Raw genomic sequence first — 21,963 nt, 5'->3', positions numbered from 1 at the left:
GTTCTTCTTTGAAGGGCCAGGTGAGTGTAGCAAAAAGGCTGTTAAAACAAAATGACATGAAAGAAGACACAAAGAAAGTAACAATGTAAGAGAGACAACTTTATTTAAGGGAAGAAAGGCTAAGGTAGGTGAGGTTTCCAAAAGTGAGCTAAATGGCAGTGTGGGGAAATCTTGGTACTTAATGGAGGAAAGGAACGATAGAGAAGAGATGATGTTTAAAGGAAGGAAAAAATCACAAGAAAAGAGATTTAAAGACCTTAGGCTATCGATATCTAGTGATGTTCTCCTTAGAGAGTTGGTGACAAATAAAAAAAAGGAGAAAGAAAAGCAACACCAAAGTGAAGGTTAAAAAGGCAACAAAAGAAAGAGAGAATAGAAAAGTTAGAGACAACAGTTGACACTAGAGCTTCGAAGGGTAAGTGGCCCATGAGATGAAGAGGTTATTGAGAGGAAAATGGGGATGATGAGTATCAATAGAGGATGAAATTTGAGAGTTGTAGGGAATAGGTGAGGAAATTGAACTACAAACAAGTGAACTAACTAAACACAAGAAAGAAAGAGAAAAGAGGGAGCAATGCGAGAGATGAGGAAGGAGAAAATAAGGAAAGGATTAAAAAATTATGATTTCGAGAATAGGGAAAAAGGGTTTTTTGGCAATAATAAAAGAAGGGAATTAGATTGTGGAAATGAAACAGTGTTTGAAAATGAGGCCATAAGGAGTGAGGCTGTAGCAACATTGATAGTGAGCAACAATCTTAGGCTTGAATACATGGATGATGTGGAAGAAGTGTTGTGGGTTTATACTGAAATTAATGTAGGGAAAAGGCAAAGTTGAGGAGGCCAAGTAAGGTCAAGTATAATCTTATGATTGTGAGTTTAAGTTGTTATGATTATTTTTTCCTGGAACATTAGAGGAATTAGCAAGGGGAAAAGAAAATTGCATTAAAGAGATTAATAAGGAAAACCAAACCCAACATTGTGTTTATCCAGGAGACTAAATTGCAAAATCTATATAAAGGGTTGTTCGAACACCTATGGCCAAAGGATAAGGTGTGCAGCAAGGCTATGAAATCTAAAAGCAGATTCGAAAGGTTATTGAGAATATGGAAAGAGATTTAGTTTAGATTGGATAACATTGTTTTGCAACAAAATTTTATTATTATGATAGGGTAGATTAAAGCTTCGGGTATTAAGTGTGGTTTCGGTAATATTTACATACCAAATGCTGAAAGTGAAAGAGATGGGGCATGGGAAGATATTAAATAGATTATGGCTAGGTCAGGGGTGACTTGGATGTTAAGTGGTGTCAAACCCTACTTTGTAAAATAATTATAATGTCATTCACATGCTCGATAGAATGTTTGTATATTTAGGAAGTTCGAGAAATCGTTAAAAGATGATATTGCCCCTAATGGTACTATTGAGTCGATTAAGCCTCGAACTAGTTCAAATAGGAATTTTAAGGTGAAATTAAGAGTTTCACAGTTCAGGGATGACTCAAAATGGTAATTCGAAGTTCAAGGATCAATTCGTAGTCAAATCGAAATTTTCACTATTTAGGGGTAAAATCGTAATTTTTCCACCCACGGATAAATTTTGAGATTTTGAGAGAATTTAGATCACATTTGACAAATTGGAGAATGGTATGAGTATAAGGGATGAAAAATATGTCTATGGGCAATTTTTTAGTTTTTGGGGTAAAAACGTAATTTTTCACTTTATGGGGGCAAAAGTGTAATTTTTAAAAATTTGCTCCACCAAAACTTTGGAAAAGTCTAGAAATTTCATGGAAGACATGGATAAGTGAAGAGGATTGAGTGGTAGAAAATGAAAGTCAAAAAGAGGGCTAGAAAAAAATAAAATAATAAAATATTCAAAAGGTAAATAAAATAATAATATTTTATTAAGCCTATTAAAAGGCTTGAAAGTTCCAGAATTCTTCATTTGGAGGGTCAGCCAAAACCAGCAGGAGAGAGAGAGAAATAAGAACAAACCCTAGAGTGAGAAAATTAAAAAAAAAAGTGTGATTTTTCAAGGAATCAAGTGTTTAAAGGTATGATTTTTCAAGCTTAGCTTAAGATGTATCATTTCCATGCATTTCTCCTTATTTTCCATGGTTAAATTATGTGTTTTGATGATGGATTCAAATCTGATCATATGGGTTTAGAGAGAGAAAGTTGTTAGATTAATTTGATTTTGAACTATGTTAGTGTTTAGTGTTAGTTTAACATGTTTATGAGTAAAACAACAAGAAAAATATTCATTTTCTCCATGAATTTCTCTAGGTCGAATCTAGCCAATGGTGTGTGAGGATGAGGTTGACTTTATTTTAAGAGAATTAGATGGAAAAATGATGAATTATGAGGTTGAAAATTAAATGGGAATTTATGGTGCAAAAAAATTGAAATTTTTTCCCACTAAGGGTAAAAGGATAATTTGTGGTCCAAACTGATAAATTGGACCACATTCACAATCATTGAGGTATTGTGGATATAATTGGATAATTGAAATTGAAATGGATGGAATTGGAGTTGAATTGGAGATTTTAGAAATTTACACCATGTATAGGCAAGTTAGGTCGGACATTGTGATTAAGCGATTGTCCAAACATTTCACACCCTATCTAGTGCATACGCATGGATAAGAGCCTGAAATAATATATATTGATTTGACACAAATTATTGAATTTTTTATGTCATGTATTGTGGATAGGTGGTGAGCTATCTGATACGGGTAAAAGACTACACCCGAGGACCGAGAATAAGAGTATATTTACTCCTATTATAGTGAATAAACTTACTATCGTCTTAATTATCTAGAGTAGATTTATTTAATTGTGTGATTTTATGGAAAAATGGTTTAATTGGAAAATTATTGTGTTTTATGGGAAAATGAGATTTTATAAAATAATTTTATAAAATTTTTGTAAATTTAATAATGATTTCAAAAATAGAGTAATTGGAGACCTATACTATGATTGTGTTGTTTATCTATGATTTTACATTAAATGGCTTATGATAAATGTGGGTATGACTGGTTATTTTTATGATTTTAAGAATATGTGAACTGTGTGTTAAGTGAGTCATGTCATACTATTGTGATTTTATTGGTTGGTGGATTATAAAGTGGGCACTGCAGTGACAGGGGTTCCATGGGCCAGCCTAATTAGAGGGGCACGATTCCCAATTATTGAGCTTACCCCGATTGGAGAGGCGCGTAAGATAACTCCCGAGATAGGATCTGAGTACACTTCACGCTAGCCACCACGTGAAACTGGGACTCAGGCAACACCAAGGAACGACTGTGTTGTCAGAGGTGAAATGTGTTTGTATGTGTGACAATAAACAGCCTTGGCGGTCTCGGTAAGATACCTTTGCGGGGTATCCCCGAGAATGGATTTTTGGCAAGGGCTAAGTTTTTGAAAAGTACATAAGCCATGTTGAGTAATTGGATGAAATCCAATTATTTATATGGGTTGGGATGAATTATTTTAATTATCTCCTATTACTCGGCTTTAGATTATTTTGATGATGTCTATCTACTCACTGAGATTTTATAATCTCACCCCTTCTTCTTATACATTTTTCAAGCTCAGAATAGGCAGTAGACTGTCAATTGCATCGAGAAGTAAATTTCGGAGTTGCATCCTAGAAAGCAAGGTTATAGACTTAAACCTTCTCAGTTATTTGGGGGCCCACGTGTCATTGTAATTTAAATTGCATACTCCAGTTTTCTATATTACAGTATGTATAAATTTATTTTGTTTTTATGTGCAGAAAACTAATTTTTTGATGTTTCAAAAATTTACATATATATATATATATTGTTTTACATTAAAATAGATTATTTTAATTAATATTTTTAGTTTATTTTATTATTAAAAAAAAAAGAAAAGAAAAAAAGAGAGAGAAATGGAAAAATTGGTACGAAAGCCTTGCGAGGTCTCGAAGGGCATTCGGGGGAATAATGTCTGTCGAGGCTTCCCGGCGGTTGTCACGGGCTCGATGGGAGTTCCGGGTCGTGACAAGTGGTGACTTTAATGTTGTAAGAAAAGAGGAGGAAATGATAGGAAGTGGAGAGATAAAAAGGATATTTGGAAAATTTGATGAATTTATTAACGAAGTGGGACTCGTAGATCTACCTATGATAAGTGGGAAGTTTACATGGTGCAATAATTTGGAGGAGCCAACCTACGGTAGACTTGACTGATTCTTGGTAGATGTTGAGATTCTGCAAAGAGAAAATGAGCTAATCTAGAGGTGTTTACCCCTTTCATTATCTAACGATTACCCGATAATGTTAAGGTTGAGAGTGGTTGATTGGGGAACAAAGCCATTTAGGTTTTTTAACTATTGGATGGAGGAGGGAAGCTTCAATCAAGCGGTGAAGGATTATTGGGAACACGAGGAAAGGGGAAATCGAACTAGAAGAGGGAAATCGATGAAGCTAAAAGGGTTAAAAACCAAATTGAAGGAATGGTAAAAAAAGATTTTTGGAAAAAGCCAAAAGAAAATATCTAATGTAGAAGCTGAACTTCATATGATTAATGAAAAAATTCAAGAAGGTGAGGAAGAAAGTGATCTCCAGAATAAAGCTATTAAAATAAGAACGAAATTGTGGGAGACGTATGGGTTGAAGAGAAAAAATGGCAACAAACGCGAAGCTCTTTCATGTTATGGCATCTGTAAGAAAAAGAAACAATTTAATCTAGCAGCTGAAAATTAGAAAAATGAGTCTTAATGATCCTGAATTGATAAAGAAGTGGATTGCTAATTATTATCCTAACTTTTATAAAAAGAAAAGGGTGTTAGGCCGTAGGAGGTTAAACTATCCATTCAAAAGACTGAATGAAAAGGCAACAACTTTCCTTGAAAAAAAGGTTACGAAAGTTGAAGTGTGGGAAACAATATGCTCTTGTGATGGTAACAAGTCCTTGGGGCCAGATGGTTATAATCTTAGTTTTTTTAAAGATCAATTGATGGTGGTCAAGTAGGATGTTATGGTGAGTATAAGGGTTTTCGTTACTCGGGTACACTAGAAGAGAGGATTAACAATTTTTTATCACATTAGTTCTAAAAGTTGTTAATCCAAATATGATAACTAAGTATAGGCCGATTAGTTTGGTGAAGAACGTGTACAAAATTGTGGCCAAGCTTCTAGCAAATAGGTTGAGATTGATGATTGGTGAAGTTATCAAAGATAAACAGTTTTTTTCATTAAGGGAAAACAATTGATGGATTGTGGTTTAATTACGACTAAAGTGATCGATCTCTTGAAAAAAGAAAGGGAATGAGGGTTCCTCCTCAAGGTTTACTTTAAAAAAGCCTACGATAGTGTTAATTGAAATTTCTTCAATTTATCATGAGGAGTATGGGATTTGATGAAAGATGGATAAGGTGGATTATGGTTGTATTTCTAATGCCAAGGTGTCTATTCTTGTGAATAGAGTTGCTACCGAACCTTTTAGGATTGGTCAAGGACTTCGTTAAGGGTGCCCTCTCTCACCATTTCTTTTTAACATCATTGCCAAAACGTTCAACCAACTTATGGTTAAAGGTGAGACTATGAGGTTGTTCTAGAATATTTCTATTCAAAATAAAGGGTTAAGGATCTTTCATCCAATTTGTAAACGACACCATGATTTTTGTAAATTAGAGGTAAGTAGTCCTGTAAATATCAAAAGAATTCTACGATGCTTCCAAGCTATTTTAGAGTTGAGAATTAAATTTCATAATAGTTGCCTAATGGGTGTAAGGGTAAGTGATTGGATGTTGAGGGAAATAGTGGAAAGCATTGATTGCAGAATGGGTAATTTCCCTATGGTGTACTTTAGGCTGTCGTTGGGAAGGAACACTAATTTAGTTCAAATGCGAAGACCAAAGGTGGAAAAGGTTGAAACTAGACTAGTAGGGTGGAAGACAAAGTTCTTGTCTATTGCAAAGAAAGACACACTCTTACGGTTTATTCTTGCAAGCCTCTCTATATTTTATATGTTTATATTTTTAATGCTAAAGGGAGTTATTAGGGAGCTTGAGAAGATAGATAGGAGATTTCTTAGAGGTGGGGATGAGAAGAAACACAAAATCCATTACTTTGAGTGAGACAAGGTATGTGATTATAAAGATAATGGTGGTTTAGGGATTGTCAATCTTGAAATAAAAAACTATGCTTTACTTAACAAGTAAGTGTGGAAGCATAGTAATGAAAGGGAGAGTTTATAAAAAAAGGTGTCAATGGAGAAGATAGGTGAGAGCCCATCTAGTCTATTATTGACAGTCAACATAGATAAGAGGCACTCTAATGTGTGAAAATATATTTTAAAACCCTTATCCCTTTCTAATGATTTTTCATGCAAGTTAGTTCCAATATGCAAATGGCGGTGAGTGATGGTAGCAGAATTATGTTTTGGGTTGGTAGATGGATGGATGGTAGAGTCATGAAGGAGGTTTTCCCTAAAATCTATGCTCTTGCAAGGAACAAGCAAAGGCTCATTGAAAAGTATGGCAGTTGGGCTGGTGAAAATTGGATTTAGGATGTGAAATTGTGCTGTCAACCATTTGGCTAGGAAAAATGTCAATGGTAGATTTTTCAAGCATCAATAGGTGAGTACCACTTATACAAAGGCATGAAAGATGAACTGATTTGAAAAAGAACCACGTTTGGACAGTATATAGTGAAATCTTTTTGTAAACAATGGTATTAGAATGAGAGCAACAATGGTAGTGTCTAGAGGGTAGCTTGGTCGAACCTTGCTCCCTATAGGGTCGAGGTCTTTTGCTAATAAATTCTTCTTAAAAAGTTACAATTAAATACGAGTTAACCCGTAGAGGTTTGATAAACACAGATTTTGCTTTATGCCCATTATGCCAAATTCAACACGAAACGGTAAGACATCTATTTCTGCTACCCTTGTGGAAAATCTAGATGAAATGATGTGAGGAATGGGGCACAAAATTGGTTGTTTTAAGTAGAGTTAAGGGGTTTTTTTTAATTGTGGAATGTTGTTGGTTATTAGAAGGGAGAAAGACAAGTTTGAAAAATAGCTTTCTATGCCATCTCCTAGTCTATATGGTTACGAAGGAATGAGATTGTGTTTAAGGGAAAGACTTGGGAATGGAATCAAGTTTTTGAATTAAGTAAGCTAAAGGTGGCAATATGGGCTAAGGCAAAATGGCTTAATGACTATGGGGTAGTTCTTGATACATATAAAAAACCTTTTTTAAGGGGTAGTATTAATAATTGAAAAAAAAAAGAGCAAAAGAGTTGAAGGATGGAAAGTACCAATTGCTAAGAGGTGAAATTCAATGTTGATGGGGCAGCTAAAGATTGCGTTGGAGAGGCAAAGATAGGCAAGGTAATGCAAGACGAAAAAAGTGATGTTAAAATGATTTTTTTTAAGGCAATTAGGGTTAGAGATTCTAATTTGGTAGAGATATTAGCAATTAGAAAGATGTTTCCGATGTTCATCTCTTATAAATGGAGCTAGATGCATGCTTTAATTGTTGGAAGTGATGCAACTAATGCTATAAAGTGGGTCAATCAACCTACTGAAGTTCCATGGAGGTTAAGAAAATGGTTTTACACATTAAAAGGTTGAAAAGGGATATTAAGAGGTGGGAGGTAAGACATACCTTTAAGGAAAACAATCAACTTGTAGATGGCCTAGCGAGATAGGGAATCCAATGTAATAAGGACCTTATACAAGTTTGGAATGAGTCAAGGGGTTGTGGCTCCTTCTGCTGCTTTTTTTACCCTTGTATTGACTTGTTAAATTTTGGCGGTGATGGCTCCTGGATGTTTTTGCAAGCAAAAGGTTGGAATTTTTTGTTTTTTCTGTACTTGCTTGTTGATGGATATCTTGAAGTCTAGTGTGAATATATGTCTGTGTGGGGTGGGGTTTTTTGGGCTACTACCAGCTAGTTGAGATTTCAAGTGTTCAGGAACAAGAGTAAGAGTTTGGGTGCTACTCTTATGGCCTTTGCAAGTAAAGGGATTAAGCAACTAGGGATAGGGATGTAGTGGCCTTGGCTACCTGGGACTGATTAATGGTTTTGTGAGATATGTGTTGCTAGTTAGTTGGGTGTGCTCATTAATCAAGGCTATGACTAGTTGGGTGTGTTTTCACTGGAAGTTGGGTACTTTGGAAGATTTGTTTTGCTTTTGAGTAATTGTATTCTCCTTGTCATAAATTGATGTTATGGTGAGAATGAGCTGCTATGTTGATGCTTGATGTGGAGATGGTTGACCTAATATGTTTGTTGGATGTGGATTGTCTGTTGATGTGTGTGGAAGTTAAAGTCTAATAGATCGGCCCACATTGTGTTTGATTGGATTTTATCTCGAGTTGTTATTGTATAACTATGTTATGAGTGAAAAATCAGGGAGCAGTATGTTTACAAGTACAAGAAATTTTCTGGTGTATCCCTAGTCTTACTAAAGCTGTTGCCTGGGTTTTGTTCATCCTAATTCTAGGTTTGGGATGTTATTTACAGTTGGGAGTTGTTTCTTGTGTATAGAAAATAGGATGATATTTTTGGAAAGGATTTTGAAATGTTATTCTTGAATTAAAGAATAACAGGGCAAAATCTTCTTGTTCTTTCCAGAGGTGAAAACTTTTCCCTCTATCATGAATATATTATGAACCTTCAAAACAAAAAAAATCCTTCAAGCCCTCCCATCATATTAATGGAACCCAAAGGTGATCCTTCATTTAGGGAATTTTTCAAGAGAACTCGGCTTTAATTGTCTTTTATGCCATATATTTAGCATTACTATTATTATTAATTTTCATTTTCTTAATATCTTTTTATATTTAGTTTAAAAAGCATTATTTGAATTAAAATATTGAGACTTCAAATTAAAACCATCCTATCATATTGGCAGAGTTTAAATCAAATCCCTCACTTAAGAAAATTAACTTGGGATTGTGACTTCTTACGTCCCGAGTAAAAATTCCATCTTTGATATAATCCAAATAATATGTTTTATACTATTAAGTATTTTTTTTAAAGCATAAATATTCTTTTTTTTAAGCTTGAATATTTTATATTTCTATTCTAAGCCAACAACATTCCATTTTTTTAATTAATTTAAAATATTATTTGGATTAAGAAATATTGAGACTTAAAATTAAAACTCACACATCATACTAGTGGAGTTTTGATCAAATCTCTCACTTAAGAAAATTAACCCACAATTACAACTTTTTACATCCTGGGTAAATATTCCATCTTCGATCCAATCAAATATTATATTATGATTATCATTTTACTCTCTAGCTTATAACCAAAACTACAAATAAAAAATAGGGTAAAATACCTTGACTTCTCTAAGTTTTTATAATAATTCCACACAGGTCCATTAATGTTCGAAATGAATAATCCATCCTAAAAGAATATCTTTCACTGGACACATAAATCTAGCCGTTAGTCAACCGTTAATGTTTCCATTAGTTTGATGACGTGGCAATATTTCTTAGACAAATTTACCTTTAAGTAATTCTTAAAATTACCACAATATACAAACTATAATTTTTCATTTTTAAAACTTTTTTCTCTTTTATTAAAAAAAAATTCCTCTCCACTCTACCTCTGGCCTTCTCGCTACCAAATCCAACCGTGGGGTGACTAGTCGGCGTAAAGGAGCGTGGTTTGTCGGCTTGAGAAAAAAAATAGTGAAAAAGAATGGAGAAAGAAAAAGTATATTTTAGACAGTTCACGTTTGCCCATTTACACGTTTAGGGCGGATTGTCCATTCCATATGAAATTATAATTAAAACTTATGAGGTAAAGGTATTTTACCCTAAGAAATATGAAAGCTTAGTATAAAACTAAACGAACAAGGTAAATGGCCTAACAAAATATAATAAACAGCACAACCCAACACAATAATATGACCTAAACAACAAAGTCCAAGAAAATCCATACCAAGCTTAGACTGTTAAAAGTTCAAAATCGAATTAACCCAATGGCACTCGCGTGAGCTTGACACAACCCATTTCAGCAGTTTTTCCTTAGATAAACAAACTGCTTGGTAATTAGAGAGGCTTTTCATTTTCTACTAAAATGACATCGTTTGGCACTTTCATAACCATTAGCTTCCCTTTTCTTTCTTTTCTCTTAAACAGCAACATTTGGTGCATTCTCCTCCAACCACCTTAACTATAAAGAGCCCTTTTTTTTCTTTCAACCCTTTTTTTTCTTTCCCATTTTCTCTTTCTACCCACAAGGCCTTGCTCATTCTTTCTAAAAATTTGCTCTCTCAAACCTAGCAAAACCCTAACTACCTCACAACCTCTTAGCATTTCTTACACCATTATTGTAGCCTTAGAATCGCTAAAACCCTCACTCTCCTTTCCTCTCTAGTGTCAAGGCCTCAAAAAACCAAAATCCCCTAAAACACGATAGAGACTCCTTGGCTCTGGATTAGTTTTTTCTTTTTTTCTATTTTTTCTTGGTATTCTTTTTAATAGGTTTTCTATCGATTTTGTGGTATTTGACTGGTTGTTAGTTCTAGGAATATGTTTAAGGCTTTTTATTTCTAGGGATTTTAGGGTTTCTTTTGAAAATGCTTTATGTTTTTTTTACTATTGCAAGCTCCTCTAGGTTTTTTCTTTGAAAATGCTCTTCTCTAGGGTTTTTCTTTCAAAACCTCCCTCTCAATTTTTTTTACAATCATGGCTTCCTCCTGTTAGGGAAAAAGAAGACAACTTTTATAGTTGTCCTCACAAGCGCTAGAAGGTAGCCATTTGTGCCTCTCTTAGTTGCTTGTTGCCATCTTGCCAAGCATGAGAATTTTGTGCCTTGCAAGGTGCATTAGCACCCTTTTGCGTTTCATGCTAGGCAAGGCTTTGTCACCCTGCCCAATTGGTCATTTTTTTGTTTGTTCCTGATTTTTTGATTTTTGTTTTTTAATAATACATGATATTAATAAAAAATAATAAAAATAAAAATAAAAGAGACTCGACAAAAAATAGGTGTTTGCAGTCGCTCTTCTTTACGCATTCTTGAGAATCAAGCATAACGCAAAAACGTAGACACTGTACTTGACCTAGTCAAAAATTAAAAAAAAAAAACTCCTCTTTTGAAGGTTCTGCAACTTTAAATAAATTTGAAAAATAAATAACTCCTCTTTTAAAAGCTCCACAACTTTAAATAAATTTGAAAAATAATTAACTTCTATTTTGAAGGCTCTGCAACTTTTGAAAAATAAATAATTTGACTTAGCTCATTTTCCAACTTAGCTAGGCTTAGATCATCCTGGTGCTAACTAGATTGGGCTTGAAATCTCTCATGCCAAATTAACTGGCTTAATTCTGTTGGGATGAGCCTTGCAACCAATTGGGATTGGTTAAGGCTTGATTCCAATCATGCAACAATATCGTTTATGTTGAATGATTAGAGGTTTTCCTTCATCAATAAGACATCAATTATAATGAGTTATAAGTTTAATTGGATAAAGTCCATGATATTAAAATGCCTTGCAAATGAATTGTAATAAGTTGCAGTTATGAGATCCTTATGCATCAAAGCATAATCTCAAAATGTTCCTAGTCAATGTATCATTGAGACTGGATATCAATGATGCTTAGAGACTAATATTTCTATGTTCTTTACTTTGGAAGTAAGCAATTGATCTCATATATTGAAATATAAAGATACTTAGAACTAGAATATAGGTATTTGCCTAGGAGAGCAAGTTCACTGAACAAGACCCGCCATGAAAAGTGCATTTAGTAATACATTCCAATGTCTATGCAACACTTGTCATGTGTAAGTCGTGTAAATACTCACTAGACTTGAGACACCATGTTGTTTTATATGTGGAGTGCTATGCTTTAATTTCATCCCTACGGGTGCTTAACCAAAAATGCCAAAACAGGATACTTTTGCATATATTATGAAGCATGTGAAGGCAAATGAGTGGTCAAGATAAGAATCATCACCTCAAGTGTTTTAGAGGAAATATTCTATCAGTTCTTGGTTAACATTAGCTTATTGAAATCCTTGGCCAAGACGACATAGAGATTATGAAATGGTTTCATAAGTCTCTATAGAGCTAATGCTATAACTGTGGGAACAAATATAGAGGTTAATAAGAGTAGACACTGTACCAAACTCTTATCATCTCTGGGATCTATGATGAATGAATGAATTACACTAATAGACTATACACTGAAAAGGTTGTCAAAGGACCCTTTGACTCTTATAACAATTGGGTGGCAATGATGCATTGCTAGATGCCAATCTTGGTCTATGAAATTGATTATAAATTAATTGATTGAAATTTATATTAATCAAATAAGTCATTAATCAATTCCATTGCCAACATGTTAGGAATCTAATGGGTCACACACAATGAGTGCATTTGAATTGAATTGAATTGGGAGAGTGATGATTTAAGTTAGACTTAAATCACATACTAGGTAATTAACTTTTATAAACTTCATTAAAAGAGTTTAATTAAGTTTTAGGCATAATTATAAATAATTATAATTAAAGGCCTTGATTGCAAAATATAAAAGAAATTAATTTTGATTTTAATTTCCAAGGACTCAATTAAAAGAGTTTAATGAAGTAATGGACCCAATATTATAATGTGTTATAATATTTATGGTTTAATTGCAAAATTGAAGTTATTCTAACCTAACTATATAAGTCACCTTTTAACTATTTTACATATGAGAGTTTTTCACAATTTAAGGAAACCTAGTTTTCGTAAAAAAAGAAAAAATATTTTCTCTATTTCCCGCCACTCTTTTTGTGTGAAAGAGAAAATTGCTTTTGAAGCAATTTTCAAGAGAGGTTCGGCTAACATTATGAAAAGGAAGAAAAGGATAATTGTTGTCCTCTTTGCTTGCACAAAGTATAGTTAAAAACTCCCTTTTTTTGTTGAAGGTTCATGTGCAATCGTGTGTACTACCATTGGAAGCCAAGCACTTGATTGGCTAGGGTTTTTGCTCCTTGTGGTGTTTGCAGGATTACTTCAGGAAATGCCATTGTGATTACGAAATTATTTGGCGAGGTAACTTTTTGAATAATAACTAATTTTGTTCTTTTATGTGTTAAATATCACCAAGGTGATCCATGGGTGGAGGCATGTTTTTGTTGTTTAGTTTTAAGTTTTAATTTTCTTTCCGTTGTGTATTTTGAGCATGTCATCCATAGACAAGCCTATCAAATTCATCATGGTGCCAACTAGATTGGGCTTAAATTCTCACATGCCAACTTAGTTAGGCTTAAATCATCTTAGTGCCAACTAGATTGCACTTGGATTCTCTCATTGGTTGGTTCATAAATTCAAATAAATAAAATCTTTTTCAACAATATTGAGGCTTCACAACCTTCAAAATTTTGAGTTGGGTGAGTTTCACTCTTTAAGCTTGAAACTCATGCATTAGTTTGGACTTTTGAAAATGCATGATCATGTGTATTATTGGACATCTATGTATGGTTGAATGATGGAAGAAATGAAGCTTATTACTTCCATTGTTTTGCACGATCTATTCCCTTCTTGAAAACCATTCTTCTTGTTTTTATGCATTCTTTGGGAATGCTCTTGTGCGATAGCCAATCTCTTCATCACAAAAAAAAAAAAAAAAACTTCTTGCCACTCTTGTCATATTGATCCAGATTTCTAAAATCATTTTTTGAAAATGGATATCAATAAAGAATCATTTATCAGTTCAAATTTGGTTTGAATGGTTCCAAGCCTTTTGATCACCAGAACATTATTCTTGCACAATATTTTTCTCACTTTTCCTTGAAAGATGATTCACAATAATGCTTGTCTTATCATTTAAAAGTTTTTTTGATCTCTATATGATGATAACAAAAGTTACCTTACAAAGATCAAGAACTCTTCTTTTCGAAAAACATTTTTCTTTTGCTTTCAGAAACATAATGAATATTGTCAAAATGATAACAAAATTGACCCACACAATTATTTTTCATAATCAAAGATAGTTAAATTTTGAAATAGAAATGTATCAATTCAATACTTTCCTTGTTGCAAAGGTAAAATATGCAAGTTTTGAAAAACATGTGACATTTGAATCTTTGAGAATTGGTGGTTACTTCTCAAAAAGACATCAAATGAGTTGAATGACAATTTATCCTTTCAAATAGATTGGATGGTTTAATGCATCAATATCTAGGTTAACAAGAAAGGTTTCACAACTTTGTGGGAAAGGAAGAGAATTAATGTTTCTTCATCTAAGCTCACAAATGAAGCATGATTTTCTAAACTTGTTTTTTTTAAGAATCCAACTTTTTGCAAAAAGATTCATTTCAAATCACAATCAATTCTAATACTCTTTTAGTCTCATGATGGGTAGCATTTTAATAAGTGTCAAGACCAGTTACTAAAAGCTTAATATTGCACAAGACTATTTTGAAAGAGAAAAAGTTCAAAATTCAGCATTGATTTTTCTAATAAATCTTGAATCTTTAATGGTGTTTGAGAGTCTTGAGTGCTTAAAAAGGTGTCCAATGCATTCTAGTTGCCTTGAAATGGTCTCTCTCTGGTGCTTCTTGTTACAACCTCAGTCAAAATCATAAGTAACTTCATAAGTTCTCATTTCCACTCTAGACTGCCCTTTTGGGTTTTCACCCTAGACCTTATTTTTTCTTTTCTATTTTCATTCATTTTATTTCATTGATTATTTCATCATGCACTTGAAAAATTCAAACTTTGTCCAAAATGGATTCAAGTATTCAACAAGTTAATTTTTGCAAAGAAAAGAATCAAGTGTTTAACATATTTAAATCTATTTAAATTTATAAATAATTTAACAATAAATAATCAACATTTAATTTATTTAGGAAAAGTATATGAAGGATATTTTATAATTCACTTTTACCACTTATATTGTGAGTTTATATTTTTATATACTTTTTTTGGTTGAATATATTAATATTTGTTGTCACATTCACTGCATGTGAATACTTATTTTTTATTTAATTTTAAATAATAACTATATTTAAATAAAATATTTTATAAGTATAAATTTATGGATATAAATAATTAAAATTTTATAAATATTAATCTAAAAATTATTTAATACTATTAGAATTAAAAAAAATATTTTTTAGTGAAATATATTTTAATACAATTAGAATTTTTACTTACAAATTGGATAAATCTTCTTAATATATATAATAAAAAATTTTAAATAAAATTTTAGAGATATAATGACAAAATATATTCGTTTCATCAATCAAATTTTACTAATATCGTATAGATATAGTATAGATATAAATAAATTATAGATGAGATATAAAATAAAAATATGTTATTTAATGGGTGTTTAACTCAACTTGTTAAAAAACCTTTTTAATAGGATAAATGCTCAAATTGGGGCCAAATGTTTGGGCACTTTTCAATTAAGGGCCAAGCGTTTCAATTAAGGGCCGAGCGTTTCAATTGTAACAATCAAGGGCTAAATGTTTTCGATTCCTTACAATTAAGGGCTAAGTTGACAAGTGGATGGAGCATGTATTATATGCGACAAAAAATTGCATGGGCTAATGACATGGCAGCTTTGAAAAATGTGGTGTTGCATGCCATATTGAAAATTTAGTTGTCACACACCATGTTGAAAAATGTAGTTGTTACATGCTATGTTGAAGATTTAATTGCTACACGTCATGTTGAAAATTTAGTTGTTACAAGTCATGTTGAAGATTTAGTTGCTAAACACCATATTTAAAAATGTAGTTGTTACATGTTATGTTGAAGATTTAGTTGTACATGTCATGTTGAAAAATTTAGTTGTTACATGCCAAGCCATAATTTGAATAGCTATGACTTGACAGAAAAGACTTTCTAACAAAACTACGTTAACTATTTCTGATTTAGCAAATGATGAAAAGATGATGGTGACGAAAACCCACAAACAAGCGACTCCTAAGAAGTTGACGGCAATAGATACCTAGTTGGACAATGAGACAATAGAGACTGAAAACGATCAGAGATGAGAGGTGGATGAGAGAGGAGAAAAGGTAATTTGGGTCAATGGTGGGAAAACGAAATAGTGGGAAGTTTTAAACGATAGGAGTAATCAAATAGGGGAAAACAAAGTCATTTTTGCCTTGACAAAATGGCATCATTTCCCAAAAATCTAATTCACCCGCCACGTCAAAGGAAAAAATCCAAGCCAGCATCCACCTCATGAACACGCATTAGACACCTCTCACCTTTACGCTTAATTGTAAGGAACCGAAAACATTTGGCCTTTAATTGTTACAATTGAAACATTTGGTCCTAAATTAACAAAAACCTAAAGGTTTTGACCCCAAATTGAGCATTTAGTGTCACGACCTGGTACTCTCTTTGAGCTCGTGACAATCGCTGTGATGTTTCGATAGACATACCTTACCCGGAATGTCAATCGAAACGTCGTAAGGCTCTAGCATCAATTTGTTGCCTCCCCTGTGAGCAACAGTTACTAAATATTATGTTTTAAAGGAATATAGACTATTTTCAAATCAAAGACAATCAAAAAGTAATTTCTACCGCCTAAGGGTATTTTGATCATTTTTACCTGAAAATTTCGAAACCTGCTAAAAATATAATATATAAATGAAAAATATACATTTCATATCTAAAAATAAATTTAGGTATCTAAATCATCCATTTAAAGTGAATTTTTGTCTAATAGAACTAAATAAAAATATTAGATAAAATATTTCATTTTCATATAAAACAATATTTATAAAATTCTACGTAAACAAATACTGTAGCGTAATAACAAAATAAATTCATATACATAATAGCACACAGTGCTAGGGTAGACAAAAATATTTTACAATGACATGTGAGCCCCAAAATAACAAAAATAAACAGACTGTAGACCTACGATTACTAAAGGCGCAAATCCAAAAGCAAACCCTCGACAAAATTAACTGTCTACAGACTGCTCTGCACCTAAAATGGGTGAAAAGAAAGGGGTGAGTTTTTATAAACCTAGTGAGTAAGCAAAGTTCATCTATAACATCTAAAGCTGAGTAAATGGAGACAATTAAAACATCTCTTCATAATATAATTCATAACATTAAAACTCATTTCAACCATATAAAACAATTACATTTCATAAAAAATAATCAGTAAGGCTTATGACTCTCTTAAAACTTGGCTCGTGTCAAAACTCGTACTTGTGACACCTTGCACCGGGGATCCAACTGAGTCTGCCAAGGCTGTTAAAATAACATATACACATAAAACATGTTTTTGCATTTAAAAACACAATCGTTCCTTGGCGTTGGCTGAGTTTCACCCTCACGTGGTGGTTCGGCGTGAAGTGAACTCTAAACTACCTTAGGAGATACCCACCGCGCCTCTCATACTATGGTAAAATATAACGGTGTTTACCATGCCCCTCTAATAGACTGGTCCACAAAAACCCACCCACTGCAATAAGCTAATCAATTACCCCACCAAATCAATAAAAAGTTCAGCAGCATGACATGGCTAATATGATATTACCTAGCCTATCAAGGTAAAACAAAACAATTTATATATTCCACACAAACACAAATCCAGTCATTCATGCCATCACATTGTCATAAGCCATCAATTCAAACCATATGTCAAAACATATATATAACACAAGTATATAGTCTCCACTTACTCAATTTCCAAAACCAGGATTCAATTTCAAACCAAATTATTAATCTTATTTCATTTAATCAATACTTCAGTTGTAAAACATAATAGTTTGCAATTTAAATTTTTTATTCTTTAAAATCATAAAAACGAGTATAAACTACTTTAGATAGTTAAGATTGTCACGACCCGAAACTCCCATCGAGCTCGTGGCAACCGCCGCGAAGCCTCGACAGACATTTTTCCCCTAAATGCCCTTCGAGACTTCGCAAGGCTTTTGTACCAGTTTTTTCACTCCTCTCTTTTTTTAAAAAAAATAATAAAATAAAATAAAAATATTAATTAAAATAATCTATTTTAATGTAAAACAATATATATATATATATATTTTTGAAACATCAAAAATTAATTTTCTGCACATAAAAACAAAATAAATTTATACATACTGTAATATAAAAAAACTGATGTCACGACTCGGTACTCCCCTCGAGCCCGTGACAACCTCCGCGGTGCCCCGGTAGACACTTATTGCCCGAAATGTCAACCCGAAACCCCGCAAGGCTTTACTATCAGTTTCTCTGTTCCCTTGTGAGCAACCATTGTCAAATATCGTGTTCTAAAAGATTTTAAACTGTTTTCAACTTTAAACAAATAAAATATTAATTTTTCGTCTCACAGGGGTATTTTGGTCATTTTTCTCAAATTTTGAAACTGGCTAAAACGTAATATACAAGTACAAAACACATAATTCATATTCAAAATGAGTTTAAAAGTCTAAAATCTTCATTTAAAACGAAATTATGGTTATTTGAATATAATAAGAAAATAAAAGAAATATTAAGTAAAATATCCTATTTTCTTATAAAACAATATTTATAGAGTTATACGTGAATAATTTTTATAGCGTAAAAGCTAAATAAATTTATACATACTTAAATACAATAAGCCAAAATATTTAATTTAATTTACAATAACAAGAGTGCCCCCGAAGAAACAAAAGTAAAGAGGACTGTGAACCTACGGTTTGGAAAATGCAGATCCCACTGTAGTCCTCGATGAGATCAGCTATCTACAGTCTATACTGAACCTGAAATGGGTGGAAATGAGGGTGGTGAGATTATAAAATCCCAATGAGTAAACAGACATCATCATAAACATCTAGAGTTGAGTACATGGAGACAATAAAGTAAATCATCATAAACTGGGTTATACAATTAGAACACATTTCGTTCAAAATACGTAAAAAGGCTTATGAATCTCACAAAAATCTAAGCTTGTGCCATAAATCTATTCTCGGGGACACCTTGGCCGAGGCATCCTACCGAGACCGCCAAGGCTATTAAAATTCACATTTCACATAAATCATATTTTTGTTTTGAAAACATAGTCGTTCCTTGGCGTTGGCTGAGTTCCCCCTCACGTGGTGGTTTAGCGTGAAGTGAACCCTAAACTTTACCCCAGGAGATACCCTACGCACCTCTCCGTTCGAGGTAAGAATATAATGGGGTTTACCGTGCCCCTCTAAAAGGCTGGTCCACAGAAACCCCCTACTGCAGTGATTAATTAATAAATAATCCACCATATAATAAAACTCAATAACATGATATGGAAATTTTGTAATTCGTAGTTTTTCAAGGTAACCAAACAATTCGCATTTCAATACAATTGCCAACTAGCCAATCATGCTCAATTTAACATAAGCCAGTTAATTTAAACAATCAAATTGCCACAATTAACAGTCTCCGTATACTCTATTTTTCAAAATCACTATTAATTTCAAAACAATTTATAATTTAATTTCATTGAAACTCATTTATTCATAAAACATGAAAATTTATCTTTTTAAATTCCTTTTTCCATAGAATTCATGAAAGCATCTAAAAACCACCCTAGATAATTAAAATGACAGTAAGTTTACTCACAATGTCTAAAATGCAGACTTTCGAAGCACTCTGTCTACTGGTCCTCGGATGCAATTTCCTTGCCTTTATCGGAGGACTCACCACCTTGACACAGTACAAAATCGAGAATTTCACCAAGTTTGTACTAAATCAAAATTAAACTAATTTAGACTACCAATGCATGATATGGAATGCAAAAATGCACTGGTAACTATCTAAACCCGGTATTGGCCTAATTCTTCTTATCACCCGATTAAATTCCTAACGGGTCCGTTTAAACTCCAATTTAATTCTTTTCAGTTTCTATACCTCAATTGCACCCAAATTAACTTAATGTCCCTCAGTGTGGTGCAAATTATCAGTCCCAACAGTAAATTACAAAAATACCCCTAGTGGGTAAAAATTCATATTTTTGCTCCGAAAATTCTCATTATTTTTCTAGGCTCATAATTCATTATTCCTTAACCAATTCTCCTAGAATAAAATCAAACTCATCCTCACTCACTACATGGTAAATTCAGCCATTAATGGTTGGGGGAGAAAATAAATTCTTTTCTTGTTGTTTTGTTTCTAAATATGCTAAACTAACTAAAAACACTAGCATAAATTAAAATCAAATAAATCCAACAACTTTCGCTCTCCTAACCCATTTTTTCAGAATTGAATTCATCCTAAAAACATGTAATTTAATCATGGAAAATAAAGAGAAATGCTTGGGAATAAGAAAACTCAAGCTTAATAGAAAAATCTCACCTTTTTCACTTAATTTCCTTGAAAATTCACACTTTTTCTTTGGATTTTCTCTCTCTAGGGTTTTGTTTTTGTTTTCTCTCTCTTCTTGCTGGTTTGGCCGGCCATGGGGTGGAAGATGAACTGATTTTTGTGCCTTTTAAAAAGGAAAATAATAAATTAATAAAGGCATGACACGTGGCATCATGTCATTGGTCCGTTTTTAAAATTTTAAAAATTTAAACATTTTATCTCCACCACATGTTTAGTCAAGGGTCAAAGATGAAGACAAAGGAAGACCATGTGCTGGAAAAAATATCCTGGTTGTGGAAAATTACAATTTTGCCCCTGAAGTGTCAAAATTACCATTTTACCCCTATACTCCAAATTATACCGAAATTAAAATTTTTCACTTCTAAACTCAAATCATACTCCAATAAGTCAAATTATACTCCAATAAGTCAAATGGGGCCAAAAAATTCTTTTCTAAAATTCCCATTTTGTCCCCAAGTGGCAAATGACCATTTTACCCCTAGTTAGTGAAAATTCTGATTTGACTCCAAATTGATCCTCAAACTCCAAATTACCATTTTAAGTCATCCATGAACTATGAAACTCTTAATCTCACCTTAAAATTCCTATTTGATCTAGTTCGAGGATTAAATAAACTTTGTTGTGCCTCTAGGTACAATACCGACTTTTGTAAATTTTTCAGGACTCTCCTAGCATGCAATCATGTTATCATCACATGTATGTCATGAATAGTATTTTATAAGGTCGGGCTTTACAACTGGAGTATGTAATTTAAATTACAATGACACGTGGATCCCCAAATAACTGAGAAGGTTTAAGTCTATAACCTTGCTTTCTACGATGCAACTCCGAAATTTACTTCTCGATGCAATTAACAGTCTACTACCTATTCTGAGCCTGAAAAATGTATAGGAAGAAAGGGTGAGATTATAAAATCCCAGTGAGTAGACAGACATCATCAAAATAATCTAAAGCCGAGTAATAAGAGACAATTAAAATAATTCATCACAACCCATATAAATAATTGGATTTCATTCAATTACTCAACATGGCTTATGCACTTTTCAAAAACTTGGCCCTTGCCAAAAATCCATTCTCGGGGATACCCCGCGGAGGCATCTTACCGAGACTGCCAAGACTGTTTATTGTCACACACATAAACACATTTCACCTCTGACAACACAGTCATTCCTTGGCGTTGGCTGAGTCCCAGTTTCACGTGGTGGCCAGCGTGAAGTGTACTCAAATCCTACCTCGAGAGTTATCCTACGCGCCTCTCCAATCGAGGTAAGCTCAATAATTAGGAACCGTGCCCCTCTAATTAGGTTGGCCCACGGAACCCCCGTCACTACAGTGCCCACTTTATAATCCACCAACCAATAAAATCACAATAGTATGACATGGCTCACTTAACACATTCAAGGCAAATCAAAGCAGTTCACATATTCTTAAAATCATAAAAATAACCAGTCATACCCACATTTATCATAAGCCATTTAATGTAAAATCATGGATAAACAACACAATCATAGTATAGGTCTCCAATTACTCTATTTTTGAAATCATTATTAAATTTTCAAAACTTTTATAAAATTATTTTATAAAATCTCATTTTCCCATAAAACACAATAATTTTCCAATTAAACCATTTTTTTCATAAAATCACACAATTAAATAAATCTACTCTAGATAATTA

General features: G+C 33.0%; 1 long non-coding RNA gene across 1 annotated transcript; it reads right to left on the bottom strand.

The window, feature by feature from the left end:
• Positions 1-16,744: 16,744 nt before the first annotated feature.
• On the bottom strand, positions 16,745-20,344 carry LOC148760925 (uncharacterized). Its single transcript, XR_016028206.1, has 4 exons — positions 20,259-20,344; positions 19,527-19,610; positions 18,626-18,691; positions 16,745-16,926 (listed from the first exon to the last, which is right to left on the bottom strand). It is a non-coding gene; the product is annotated as an uncharacterized LOC148760925 (long non-coding RNA).
• Between the last annotated feature and the right edge of the window lie 1,619 nt (positions 20,345-21,963).

The sequence above is a fragment of the Theobroma cacao genome, chromosome 9, assembly GCF_053813885.1.
Source record: "Theobroma cacao isolate CCN51 chromosome 9, ASM5381388v1, whole genome shotgun sequence".
NCBI classification, from domain to species: domain Eukaryota; kingdom Viridiplantae; phylum Streptophyta; class Magnoliopsida; order Malvales; family Malvaceae; genus Theobroma; species Theobroma cacao.
Note: the sequence above shows the minus strand (reverse complement) of the source record. Positions and strands in the feature narration are given on the sequence as shown.